Source organism: Trachurus trachurus, assembly GCF_905171665.1.
Source record: "Trachurus trachurus genome assembly, chromosome: 22".
NCBI classification, from domain to species: Eukaryota; Metazoa; Chordata; class Actinopteri; order Carangiformes; family Carangidae; genus Trachurus; species Trachurus trachurus.
In genome coordinates, this window is record NC_139907.1 from 17,734,095 (window position 1) to 17,745,802 (window position 11,708).

Genomic DNA, 11,708 nt, shown 5'->3' on the forward strand with positions numbered 1-11,708 from the left:
TCAGAGCACGTTTTTCAGCTCAGAATCCTGGAAATACGCTCGGAGAGATCAGGTCTCACCTCTATCACTATATCAAGATGACAGATTCTCCTCTGGCTAATCCTATCAGGATATTAGAACCTCATTTCATTGTCCATCTGAGTGACGTTCAGGAGACAAAAAGACACATGGAAGTCTACGCCTACACAAAAAGGACTCTTATGTAACTCAGGGATGCTTGTGGCTTGGACACATGGAGAGTGAGAGACGGCGCTTTCCCTCAGGGAAGTGTCGATCGTGCCATGAGTCTCACCACTATGGTGGTATTAATTCCTAATAAGACCATGCTGCCTCAGATGAGTATTGGCAGAGAAAGAGCGCAGATCAAGATGCATCTGTGTTTTCAATAGTCAAGCTGTCTTGTTGGGGCCAGAGTGTAATTATCCCTGCATGATTTTGTTGACACAACATAGTCTAGATGTAGAAAATCAACGATTCATTAACACTACACACATGAGTTAGCATATACTGTAGCATGTTGTTCTCCAGACATTTGTATCCAATTAATATAAAAACTTCAGGCCCCCAAATGGGCAAAAAAACACAAAACTATGACAGATTTTACAAAGTCGACATGTGTCAGAACATGTTATCTACGAGAAGCTCGGAGTCCTGAAGTAGTCAGGCGTCAGGAGCCATGTCAGAGAATCCAACCACTGATTTGTTGCACTTCCCACAGCACAGTGGTGTCTGGCGGAAGAAAAAGACACAAGTGGTACAGTGATCACACCTCGCACTCACATGCTCTCGGTGTGCCTACCCGCTGCTAGCTGCCACTCACGCACGGCCTCATGATTGTAAAAGTATCTTTGAAGACACAGTCCTGCATCACTGAGTTTCTAACCTCTGACCTACTCATGCTGTACTCACTATATTGTCGTCTCCCACTGAGCAAGAGACACGAAAGAAGTGTTGCTGAGTGCAGACAGCACCGAGCAGCAGCGGGGGGCTGCAGGGGAGAGTATGTGTTGCCAGACTATAGCCCAGACTGAAACGCTGCATTTGTCTACAATTGTTAGCGAGTCGCGACCACATTTATAGTCTAATAAAAGCTGGTTGTTTTCCAGTTAGTCATCTATGTACAATGTATGATGCAAAAATGGAGGGACGGAAAGTTCTTGCCTTAAATAATGATCCTGTCACGTGATGTGCACACTCCTTATTATTTTGTTCATTTGATTTCCGAACTAAAAAAAACCCAAAAAACATTGATCGCAATCCAGGAAAAAGGAGCGAGAAGAAAATAACATGTCACTTCAGATCACATGGCTGTTACTGAAATACGATGTGCTTATTACCGCCTGTGATAGAGGCACAGCAGGTTCGTGGATTTATGGTTAAAGCCTTTTGTTGACAGAAATTGATTGCTGCCTGTTGACAGGGTGACATGAAGCCAATTTATCTCTTTCACGTAAGGGCTTGGGTGTGTCAGAGGTCAAAACTGGCTTTGATAAATTGTGTCTTTACATTTTCAGACAACAACAACAAGATTGATTGACAGATTGATATCACTCATCTGATCTGAAACACCCAACTCCATTGTCTCCTTGGTGGCTTCTTGCACACTGATGCTCCCAGCAGTTTGACGTGCAACGCTTGACTTGAATTTATCCATATTGGGCTAATTTTACATCGGAATTCATTTCCAGTTGTTGACTGACTAAAACAGGACCTGCTGTCTGGTTAGGCTTCCCAACAACCAGAGACCTTGACATGACCACATAGCTTCCCCACTTCAGATAACTTCACTGCAGCAGGCTAATTTCTAATGACACATCAACAGCTATTTATCCCTCCCAAAGCTTATGGCTCAGTAAACCCTAAAAGTAATGAACTCTCTGAAGACCACATGCCAGACTGAGAAGCAGATGTCTCTTTCTCTTTACCAAACAACCGTAAGACCTCTTTAAATTCAATTCAGTTAAACTGTGCGGCTTACCAACATTATTTATCTATTTTCAAGACTCTAACAGCTCTTACACTCAACAACAAACTCCCTTAGGAGACAAGAGTGCACTTCTGTGTGGTATTTATCTCCACGGGTGATCAAGGGGCAGTTCTTGATCACATGGTTAAACTGTAGAGACTGGGGACATGTGTAATGAATTTAAGGCCCTCAGATGCTGGATCTCAGGGATATTTCATGAATCCAGAAGCTCAGTGTTCTTCCAGAACCATAGCGCCACTATTAAGCAGCCTCAGACCACCACCTAGACAAACAGCCAAGCACAGTCTGCTCAGGCACATCACTGCACATTCTTACCCTAATTGCTCTCTCAACATCAACACCACAACGACTTACAGGGTTTCAGAGTGTGGCATCAACAGGAACACAGTGTGTGCATCATTGAGAACATACCATATTGCCTTGGTAGATCTGAGGTGAACATGATAGCGCTCATGCTGAAGGAGGGTTTTGTGAGGGAAGCCCAAAACGCATTCTCCCCATATGAAAAACTGAAATAGATCAGACAGGGCATTTAATAAAAGCAGTGTATTATTTCTGGAGATATGCGGAGCAGGCCGCCTGGGTCAGAATAACATTCAAAGTGAAGTCTCAAAATCCACACTGATAAACCACAGTAGGAAGTCACAACACACATCCTGTCTCCTCAGAGCAGAAGGGGTGTAATCATATCAGTATCACATGGAGACACATGCCCTCAAAATGTGCATAGCTGTGATAGATTGCCTTAAACGCACTGTAAATTGTTGCCATCGTAAAATCCAAAACACAGATTCTCCAAGGATACTCTGTGTTTGTCTGTAAATCTCACTACAGTTACAGTAGCCTCTGTGTTGTCAGCTTCAGCTAAAGCAATGATGTGAACTGGTAGTTTTTACTGTTAGCTAAAAGTAGTGGATAACAGTTGAGATACTTAAACATGATGGATAGTTACATTTTTAATTGTGCAATGAGCAATTTTAAGTGTTAAAATTGAAGTTTTGCTAAAATAGAACTACAATTTATCAGCTTGGTTAAAATAGTTAGCTAAAAGTAATGGACATGAACAAATTATGGGCTTACAAGACAGTTAATCATGAACTTAAAGGCAACATTATCATCACATACACTTGCAAAAGTAATACAAAGTTCAAATCTATCAATTATGTTGGATAAATGATCAAAACAAATACCTAAACGCAGCTGTTTAAACAATTAACTAAAGTAGCCTAATGGATCATGGAAATGATTACTCGAACTTCACCTCAATGATGATTGTCAACTAATCTGAATATTTTAGGTCCAATTAAATAATAATAATAAAAAACATCAACAATTTCCACTTTTCCAATCTGTTTTAATGTTAAATAATCTCTGGTTTAAAATCAGTTCCAATTGATACCCCTTATTACCAGAAATGCCAATGAAGCAGCACCTCAGCTAATCTTACAGAGCTCGGAAATGGTTCAGACAAAAACAAAAAAGGTTAGGGATGTAAATGAACAGTCTGTAGTTTGACTCAAACCTCACCACCTAAATATAATGTCCTGTGTATGATTATTTACAGATGGAAAATTTTTCATGCAGTTCTGACCACAAGCACATAAACAGGCAGCTCAAAAATGGAGCTTGCAAGCATCAGTGGCACTGCTTCTGCAATCATCCATCCAGATTAGTAATGCTGCAATTTATCAGGAAGACATTAAGTTAACTACTCTTGTTTAGCCAAGCAAGAAAAAATCTAGTTTGCATTAGGCTCATCGTCATCATCCTGCAATTTAACGGTGAAAGAGTTTAGCCCCTAATTTTTTGTCTCCACTATCCTCTTCTTTTCAAGAAACTGATCTTCCACACTGAGCAGAACTGGAGACACGAGTCACGTTGTTCTGCATACAGTACAATGCTGTTCTCGAAGGGTACAGCAGGCCAACCTGATCTCCTCTCAGTCTGTAGGAAGTACTAGTTTTGTGCCAGGGGGCAGAGATTCAACTCATTAACTTTGAGCCTCAGCACTGGAAGGGCCTTTGGAGCCGTGCGACAACAGGGTTATGCTACCACATCGGCTGCAGTTGGAAGGCAGAGCTGTGGCATGTCACTCGGTTCAAGAAGTCTGTGTTAGGGTCCGTTAAATCCCAAAACACAAATTCTTATTCAGCTGTCTGGGGAGACAAAATTCGCTAATCCCGATCTGTCGACAGTATGACGTCAGACTGCTTGCCGGTGACTGACTGTGAAGAATGAATGCCCCACTATGCTGAAAAGAGCAAGATTTGTGGTATGCACTGCAAGAAGATCTGTTTCTGTCTGTGTCCTGTTATGGGCTTCATCACCTTCACCAATGACGTGTTTGTGGTTGTACCTAGACTGTCAAGAAATGCCACAGAGACCAAGGCTGTGGATATTTACCTCTGTGTGAAAGACAGGGGGTACAACTCTTCTTTTTTTGTTTTCTTTAACCACTGCACATGCTCTCCGGGTTCCGGTCATGCCTGCTTGGTTTAGACAAATTGCACAGCAGAGCTGTCTCACAGGCTGGCACTGCAAATGCTCTCTCAGAATGCAGCATACCGTTGAGAACAATGCCAGGCTCATTATGCCTATCCTGTGTCCTACATGTTGTTTATGCCAGTCTTTCTGTCTCCTCTAACTTCAGTTTCTGTTACAGTCTCACACTTGGCTTCCAATAGCAGGCCTTTCATTTAATTTGCTAACAATGTAATGTTCTCATCGATCCTTGTCCATTGTCGGCTGTGGAGCAGAGGCTGTTAAGGTGAATAGCTCACCTTTATCACTCTGGGTACAAAGCCATCGCTTTATCAGCACTGGAGATCTGAGACCTAGCAAAGGAAAGGTCACTGTGTGGTTTACATGTCCAGATTTTTACAGGAATGGTAACACAAGAACTCCTTTAAAGCTGTTTTTAAAAAACCATTTAGATAGGAATGAGGTGATTAACAGTCATAATGGATTTTGCACTCAAAAGTCTCAACTCTTACCCCCTTAAAATGTCACAAAAAAAGAGCCCGAGGACTCTCTGAGTGTTCTCAACCTTCACAGCACGTGTACAGGCCATACTTCACACTCCTCACATTGGGAAACAAATAGAGGGGTGGAAACCACAAGTCTTTTTGCGCATTTTAAACACATGGCTGCTGCTACTATTTGACATGACAATCACCCAGCAGTAAGCAATCCCAACAGTGCCCAAAGGAAATCATTTAGCCCTGTAAGAATGTTATGACAAGGGCATAACCTGACTCTAGTCATAAGACGACATTTCAACACCTCGTTTCCCTTGAGAAGTTGATGCAGGATATCTCCATAGGACCTCTAGTGGTACTGACCATACAGGGTAGCTAAAAGTGATGGATCTTTCAAAACTCAGCAAAAAGATGGCATTGTCAAGGAAGGCAGTCAGGCTTTTTTCCCTGTAATCCACCTGAGGCTGGCAAAGAAGACTATTTTCTCACGTCAAGTTCAGTGTGAAACCTTGCCCGGTCTGGAGGGCAGTATGTTAACAGTCAGATGGACCTCAAACACTGTGGAGTGCTCTATGTGGCCCCTGGCTGTGGCTGACACTCTGGCCAAAACGGGGTCAGGAACGTGAGTGTGAGTGAGTGTGGAGGGAGGAGAGCTTGTAACCAGGCAATGGGTAAAATAGAAACAGATGAAGGGCAGCACAGTCTCTGTCCTCAAAGCCACATTTCAGGCTGTAAAGGTAATTATCTTGAGGAGACGGTATCCAGTGATTTGTGTGTGTGTGTGTGTGTGTGTGTGTGTGTGTGTGTGTGTGTGTGTGTGTGTGTGTGTGTGTGTGTGTGTGTGTGTGTGTGTGTGTGTGTGTGTGTGTGTGTGTGTGTGTGTGTGTGTGTGTGTGTGTGTGTGTGTGTGTGCGCATGTGTCGTATTGACGGTAAGGTGGTTTTTAATGTTTATGGAGAGCTCAAAGATCCAAATGAATGGGTTGTGTAGTTCTCCAGTGTACCTTGAAAATAAGAATCTTTTTCCTCCTCACCAGCTTGTTGGATGGAGAAGGACTGACTGGCTTGCAACAAAAACACAGATGTCTCACATTATGGAATACAAAGTATTCAGAGAATCTGTCCAGCAAAAGCAGTTGGATTTGTCATTAGTGGACATTGATGTCCTTGGCCTGATGACATGCTACAACTGGCTTCAGACAGACAGGTATGTCCCCTGTCTAGACCCGTGAGGATACCTTATGCCTCTATATCTGGAACATCTGGATAAATCTGGCTCAGATTTAAGAATTAAACTCGGTGACGCTTGCCATGGCTGAGTTATAATGTAACCAAAGAACAAGAAATTGCACTTCTTTTGTGCAAAAAAAAAAAAGAAAAAGAAAAAAGTCTGCTCTGTCCCAGTGTTCAGTTTAGGAATATGCAACAATTTATTGTGAAAACGTTTTTAGCCATGTGTTGTATTGGACCAGCTGCTTGAAACTGTCTCAACAATCTCAAGCTCCCCAGAAGATGAACCTCATAGACATCTGGCTCCCCTGAGTTCCCGTGTAGCACCACATGTTGGTTTGACTTTAATGTCTCAGCTGCTATTTGATTTGATTTTTGATTGAGCATTGATTTTTGTACAGACATAAGCGCCTTTAGTTGTGGTTCCTCATCATCCGGTTTGTGACAAAATACCTGTACCAGTATCACAGTTTAACTCATTATTGCTACATGCTAACAAGAAGCTTAAAGGTATTCAGAAATGGCCGTTTGTCCTGTTTGTCATGCCGAGTTTCCACGAGTTGCTGCACGAGTTTACCCGAGTAAGGAAAACAAATTTGATTGATTTGATTATCGAGCGGGCGGGATATTCAATGCTTGGGGCGAGACCGAGCTCGGTGTGTGTGTGTTGCCTCAGACGTTTGATTGACGGATGACGGATCCAATATCAGTGGCTGATGAATCGTGAGCAGGCTGAGGTATAATCCGTGCGCCTGCATTATCCAATGCGAAAAAAAACACCCCACTTTTACTTGAAAATAGAAATTTGCACAAAGTTTGGCCTACGTTGTCTTATAGATGAGTTATTACAGTAATGTTAAGACCCACAATGGGCTCAAATTCAATTTTCTTTTCTGTACAGCTTTAACCCAGTAAATATCTCCCTTATGCAGTAGAATGGTAATGTTAGCATTTAACTCAAATTACTAAGCACCCCCTCGCAGAGCTGAAAGGATTTGAATGTTTTGAGTGAAACCACACACTGACAGTACGTTACATTCTTCTTAAATGATAACAGCAACAGGTGGATGCAGTTTTTGTACTATTGCAAGCAGCCAAGGAAGCTTACAGAAACATGACTTGGAGTGTTTGTTCTACCTTACAGTAAGTATGTTTGACCACCCTTTAAATGGACCAAGGCATGAGTTTGGGCAGAGAGAAGCAAATCATCCCGTGGCTGGGAATTGGTTTTGTGTGGCCACTGGCCGCCAGAGGAGCTTGTTTAAACAGACCCAGACTGAAAGACTTAATGACCATGCTGACAGGAGTCATACGAGATGTCTAGTGAGGCTGGTGTTCTGCGGCTGAGAGGGAGAGAGAGTCCTACAGCTGCAAAGAGAAAGGGAGGGATGTTGTGGTCACCGTCTCTTTATGTAAGCTCCAGAGAAAAGAGGCGCTCAGGATTCATTTTTAAATCTGACTTCAATATTTGTTCTCCCACCAAACCTAAACCAACACAAACATAGGATATATACAGTCCCATGGCAGCCTGCTGTGTTTTTCCTGCTACCTCAAACGTGTTCTACCATTTGCTCCAACGTCATTTCAATTAAAGGTGTACAGAAATGGCCGTTTGTCCTGTTTGTCGCGCCGAGTTGTCACGAGCTGCAACACGAGTTTACCCGAGTGAGGAAAACGAATTTGATTGGTCGTTATCGAGCGGGCGGGATATTCAAAGCTTGGGGCGAGCCCGAGCTCCGTGTGTGTGTGCGTGTCTCAGACGTTTGAATGACGGATGACGGATCCAATATCAGTGGCTGGTGAATCGTGTACAGGCTGACGTATAATCCGTGCGCCTGCACTATCCAATGCGAAAAAAAAAATACACACTTTCATCCCGGATTTACTCAAAAATAGAATTTTGCACAAAGTTTGGCCTACAACGTCTGAAAGATGAGTTATCACATTAATTTTATGACCCAAAGTGGGCTCAAATTCAATTTTCTTTTCTGTACACCTTTAAGCATTAGCACGTGGACGGAGACCAGCACGGACTCTAAGAACTAGCTTTGTGTTTTTGTAAGGTATTGGTGGTTTTGAATTGCATCTTAAATATAATCGCACATATTCTGGAGAAAGTTTTGCTGAGGTGATATATTATCCAAAACCTATAAGCTGCACGTGCATGGCACGTGCTGAGCAGCAATCGGAAAAGTTTCATCCCAAAGAGTTTTGTTCAAGTAATCACAAGTAAATTAAAATATGACACTGTTGAATTCAAGGATGTTTTATATAATAAATTCGAACAAATACTTAGAATAGTTCAGTAACAGGCGGGCGCTGTACTTCACAGGTTCTGAGCTGTGCTCTAAGCGATTCTTATCGTCAGCTCCTTCATTCCCCAGGGTTTAACCCAGCAGAAGAGACCACATGTGCGTGAAATGTCCTCAGGTCTTTGGGCCTCTTTATCTGATAGAGACTTGGTCAGCTGCTACGTTATGATCTCTCTAACGTGGACCAGGCCAAAGCAAAGAAGAGGATCCAAATATCAAAAGCTATGAAGATCCTCACCGTCTGCACTCACTCTGCTCCACAGACAGGCTCACTGTAGAAAGTTACAAAACCAAACATTTCAGACATTTCTCTTTTTTCTACTCAACGTAAAGGTGCCTGCCATATATTACAGGGTTAATGGATCAATGACCAATTACGCTTGGTGCCAATATCAGAAAATAATAAATATGCCAATTGTTTACATTTCGGATAACTACCTGTGTTTTTCATCCTGTGTTTCTCAAGCATGTGGCCAAAAATATTTATTAACTGATGCACAATTATGAGCTTATAAAGATGTGGGTCCTGAAACCAAAATAGTGAGTTAGAAATAAGATAGAAAACTCTGTGTGGATCATAAAATATGTATGTCAGTAGGTTTAAGGCTTGTGACATCATAACTGCATAACAGGAGAATATAAAGCCAAAGCATGATGGGGAGAAAGAACTTGAACAAATGAGACAGAGTGGAGAAAGCATGAGTCTGCAGAATAGAAGCAAACTTCTGTTGGTGATTTAAGACTTCCCAGTCTGCATATCCATGGCTATCATCCACATTCCAGCCTATAAGCGAACAAGATTAAATAGTTTTGGAGCGGGATGCTGGCTGTCCTTCCTGCTGTGGTTAGTGCAATTGGCTTCAAAAGAAAATCACAAAGGTTATTGTGATGAAACCGTTTCCCTATGCTTGTGGAAATCTGTTTCACTTTATCTTAAAGGTCAGTGAGCGTTTGTCCAAGACCCGGCAGCCTGCACCAGTATGACCCTTGCTTTTTAAGAATGCCTACATATGAAAGGTTTGATAATATGACTCTGTCTTCACTTCTGGGTATCTGGGTATTGTGAGGAGACAGGTTGATTCTGCAGCTGCCTTTAAGCAACAAGAATATTGTGTGGGATGCACATGATATGTGACTTCTACACGCAAACAAAGCGAAAACTTCTTTGGACGGCGTGCTAAACCAATGCACACAATAGATCCTAAAAAAGCATTTTTTCCCAACCTCCGGGAAGTGGTGGGAGAAATAAACAGCGTCAGCCTCTATCTTCTTCATCTAACACAGTCATCTCCTTTCCTCTCCAAATCCATTTTTTGTTTTTTTATCACAAGCCGAAACTTAAGGTGATATGCTCCACTTGTGTTTGGATTAGTACTTCCTGTCTTTCATCTGTGCATCCACATAATCCGTCTTCTCTGTGGTATGTAAACTATCATTGACTGAGCTGGATTTTGCTCTTTCTCCCTCCACTAATCCTCATGAGGCACATAAAAGTTTATAAAATTCAACACAATTTATATATAGCCCTTACATAACCGAAGCCAAAACATTTCAAAAGGATCATCACTCGGAAAAATCACCTGTCTGATGTGCGTGCGCCTGCATATGTCTGCAAAAATTTGCATATGTGACTTTTGACTTAACAAGTGTGTGGGCTCATCAGCACACAGTCCTGTCAAGTGCACACATGTGGAGTGTCTTTCCAATCATGGCTTAGATTCCAGCTTTTCCACGACTGTGACAGATCCAAACACCAGTCGGTCAGTCACCCGGCCCTGCAGAGAGGCGTGACTCACTCAGTGCTGCGTGACTCAAGGCCCTTCTTCCCTGCCTCCTCATATCCCTGCTCTCACTCCCACTGTCCTCTGTGGAGTTGCACTCGCCATTTGACCTGCTGCCAGTTTGGATGCACTCCCCGGATGGTCAGTTGAGGGATCGTATACAGCCTGTCTACATAGCAACAGCTTGTGGAGATACGCTCTCAGGCACAGACATGCAAAAATGACAAACAGATGGCTGTGAAAGTGATTTGCATTCTTCCAAATGAAATGTTCGGTTGTCCCTTATTAATACCATATACTCTTCATCAAAATTGATCAAAGATGGGTCTTAAATCACTGTGACACAGGCACAAAGCAGTCAGCTCTGAGGAGAATCAACACGTGCAGATTGTTGCTCTTGGAAAGCAAAGAATTGACTCCTTCATGAGGTGGCAGACAAAAAAAACTCAGTGAAATTCCTTCAAATTGGTCCAACAGTGATGAAAAAAAAAAAAAAACATAAGTTGCCAGGACCTGAAGTATCACACAAACACCGAGCCCAAGCGGGCGGGTCCCTGTGCCGGGTGTTAAAGAGGACCAGATGATGGGGCGAAGGTGTTTTCAGCTATGGGGTTTCCCATAACCGTATTTTCTGAGAAGATGGGAAGAGAGGAGGACAGCAGCAGATGTTGAAGCTTGTTCTGCTGCCCTCAGGTCTTATTTGTGCTCGTCTCAATTTGGATTGAGCACTCACTGACTGTGATTATGCAAGATCAGCTCGAGAGCTCAGCCTTTATCGCCTACCTTACTCACTGATCTCTTTGCACTTGGCACTGGAGTGTACTTGAAATGGGGTGTGAAGTGAACCCCTGGACAGAACGGACCCGAGGTGAGACGAAGTTGAGAGAAAATGACCTCAGAATGCAGTGGCTTAGAGTTTGCTCTGAGAGTTTCCAGTGAGACACGTTTATTCCCAAGTATGCTGTAAAAAAGCTTTCCTTTTCCTCTCCTCGTGAGCCTTGAACTAATTTCTTCACCTTCTCATCAGAGCTGTGCAGCAAAATGTAAGAATATAATAAAAGCAGTCACCGAAGTTAAATGAGAGGGAAAGTTCGCCTGGCCGGAGTACAGACGCATGGTGTCATGTAGACTTGAGAGCCAAGCACCACAGAGCAGCTCACACACAGGGAGGGGTGTCCAGCCTCAGCATCCCACAAGAACCAGAAAAGTCCCCTTAAACATTTCTAATAGTCCACATCAGGCCATACTGTGTAACGCCAGCCAACATCCAACAATAATATCTTGATTATTTGTAACTGTTGCTAATGGAGAGCTCAACACAATTAACCGACCGGAGTCATACATTACACTTAAGTGATAATTTGTGTTAATGGGTGAGCAATTACAATTCAGAACAATCAGCATTCACTCAGAGCGTGGCA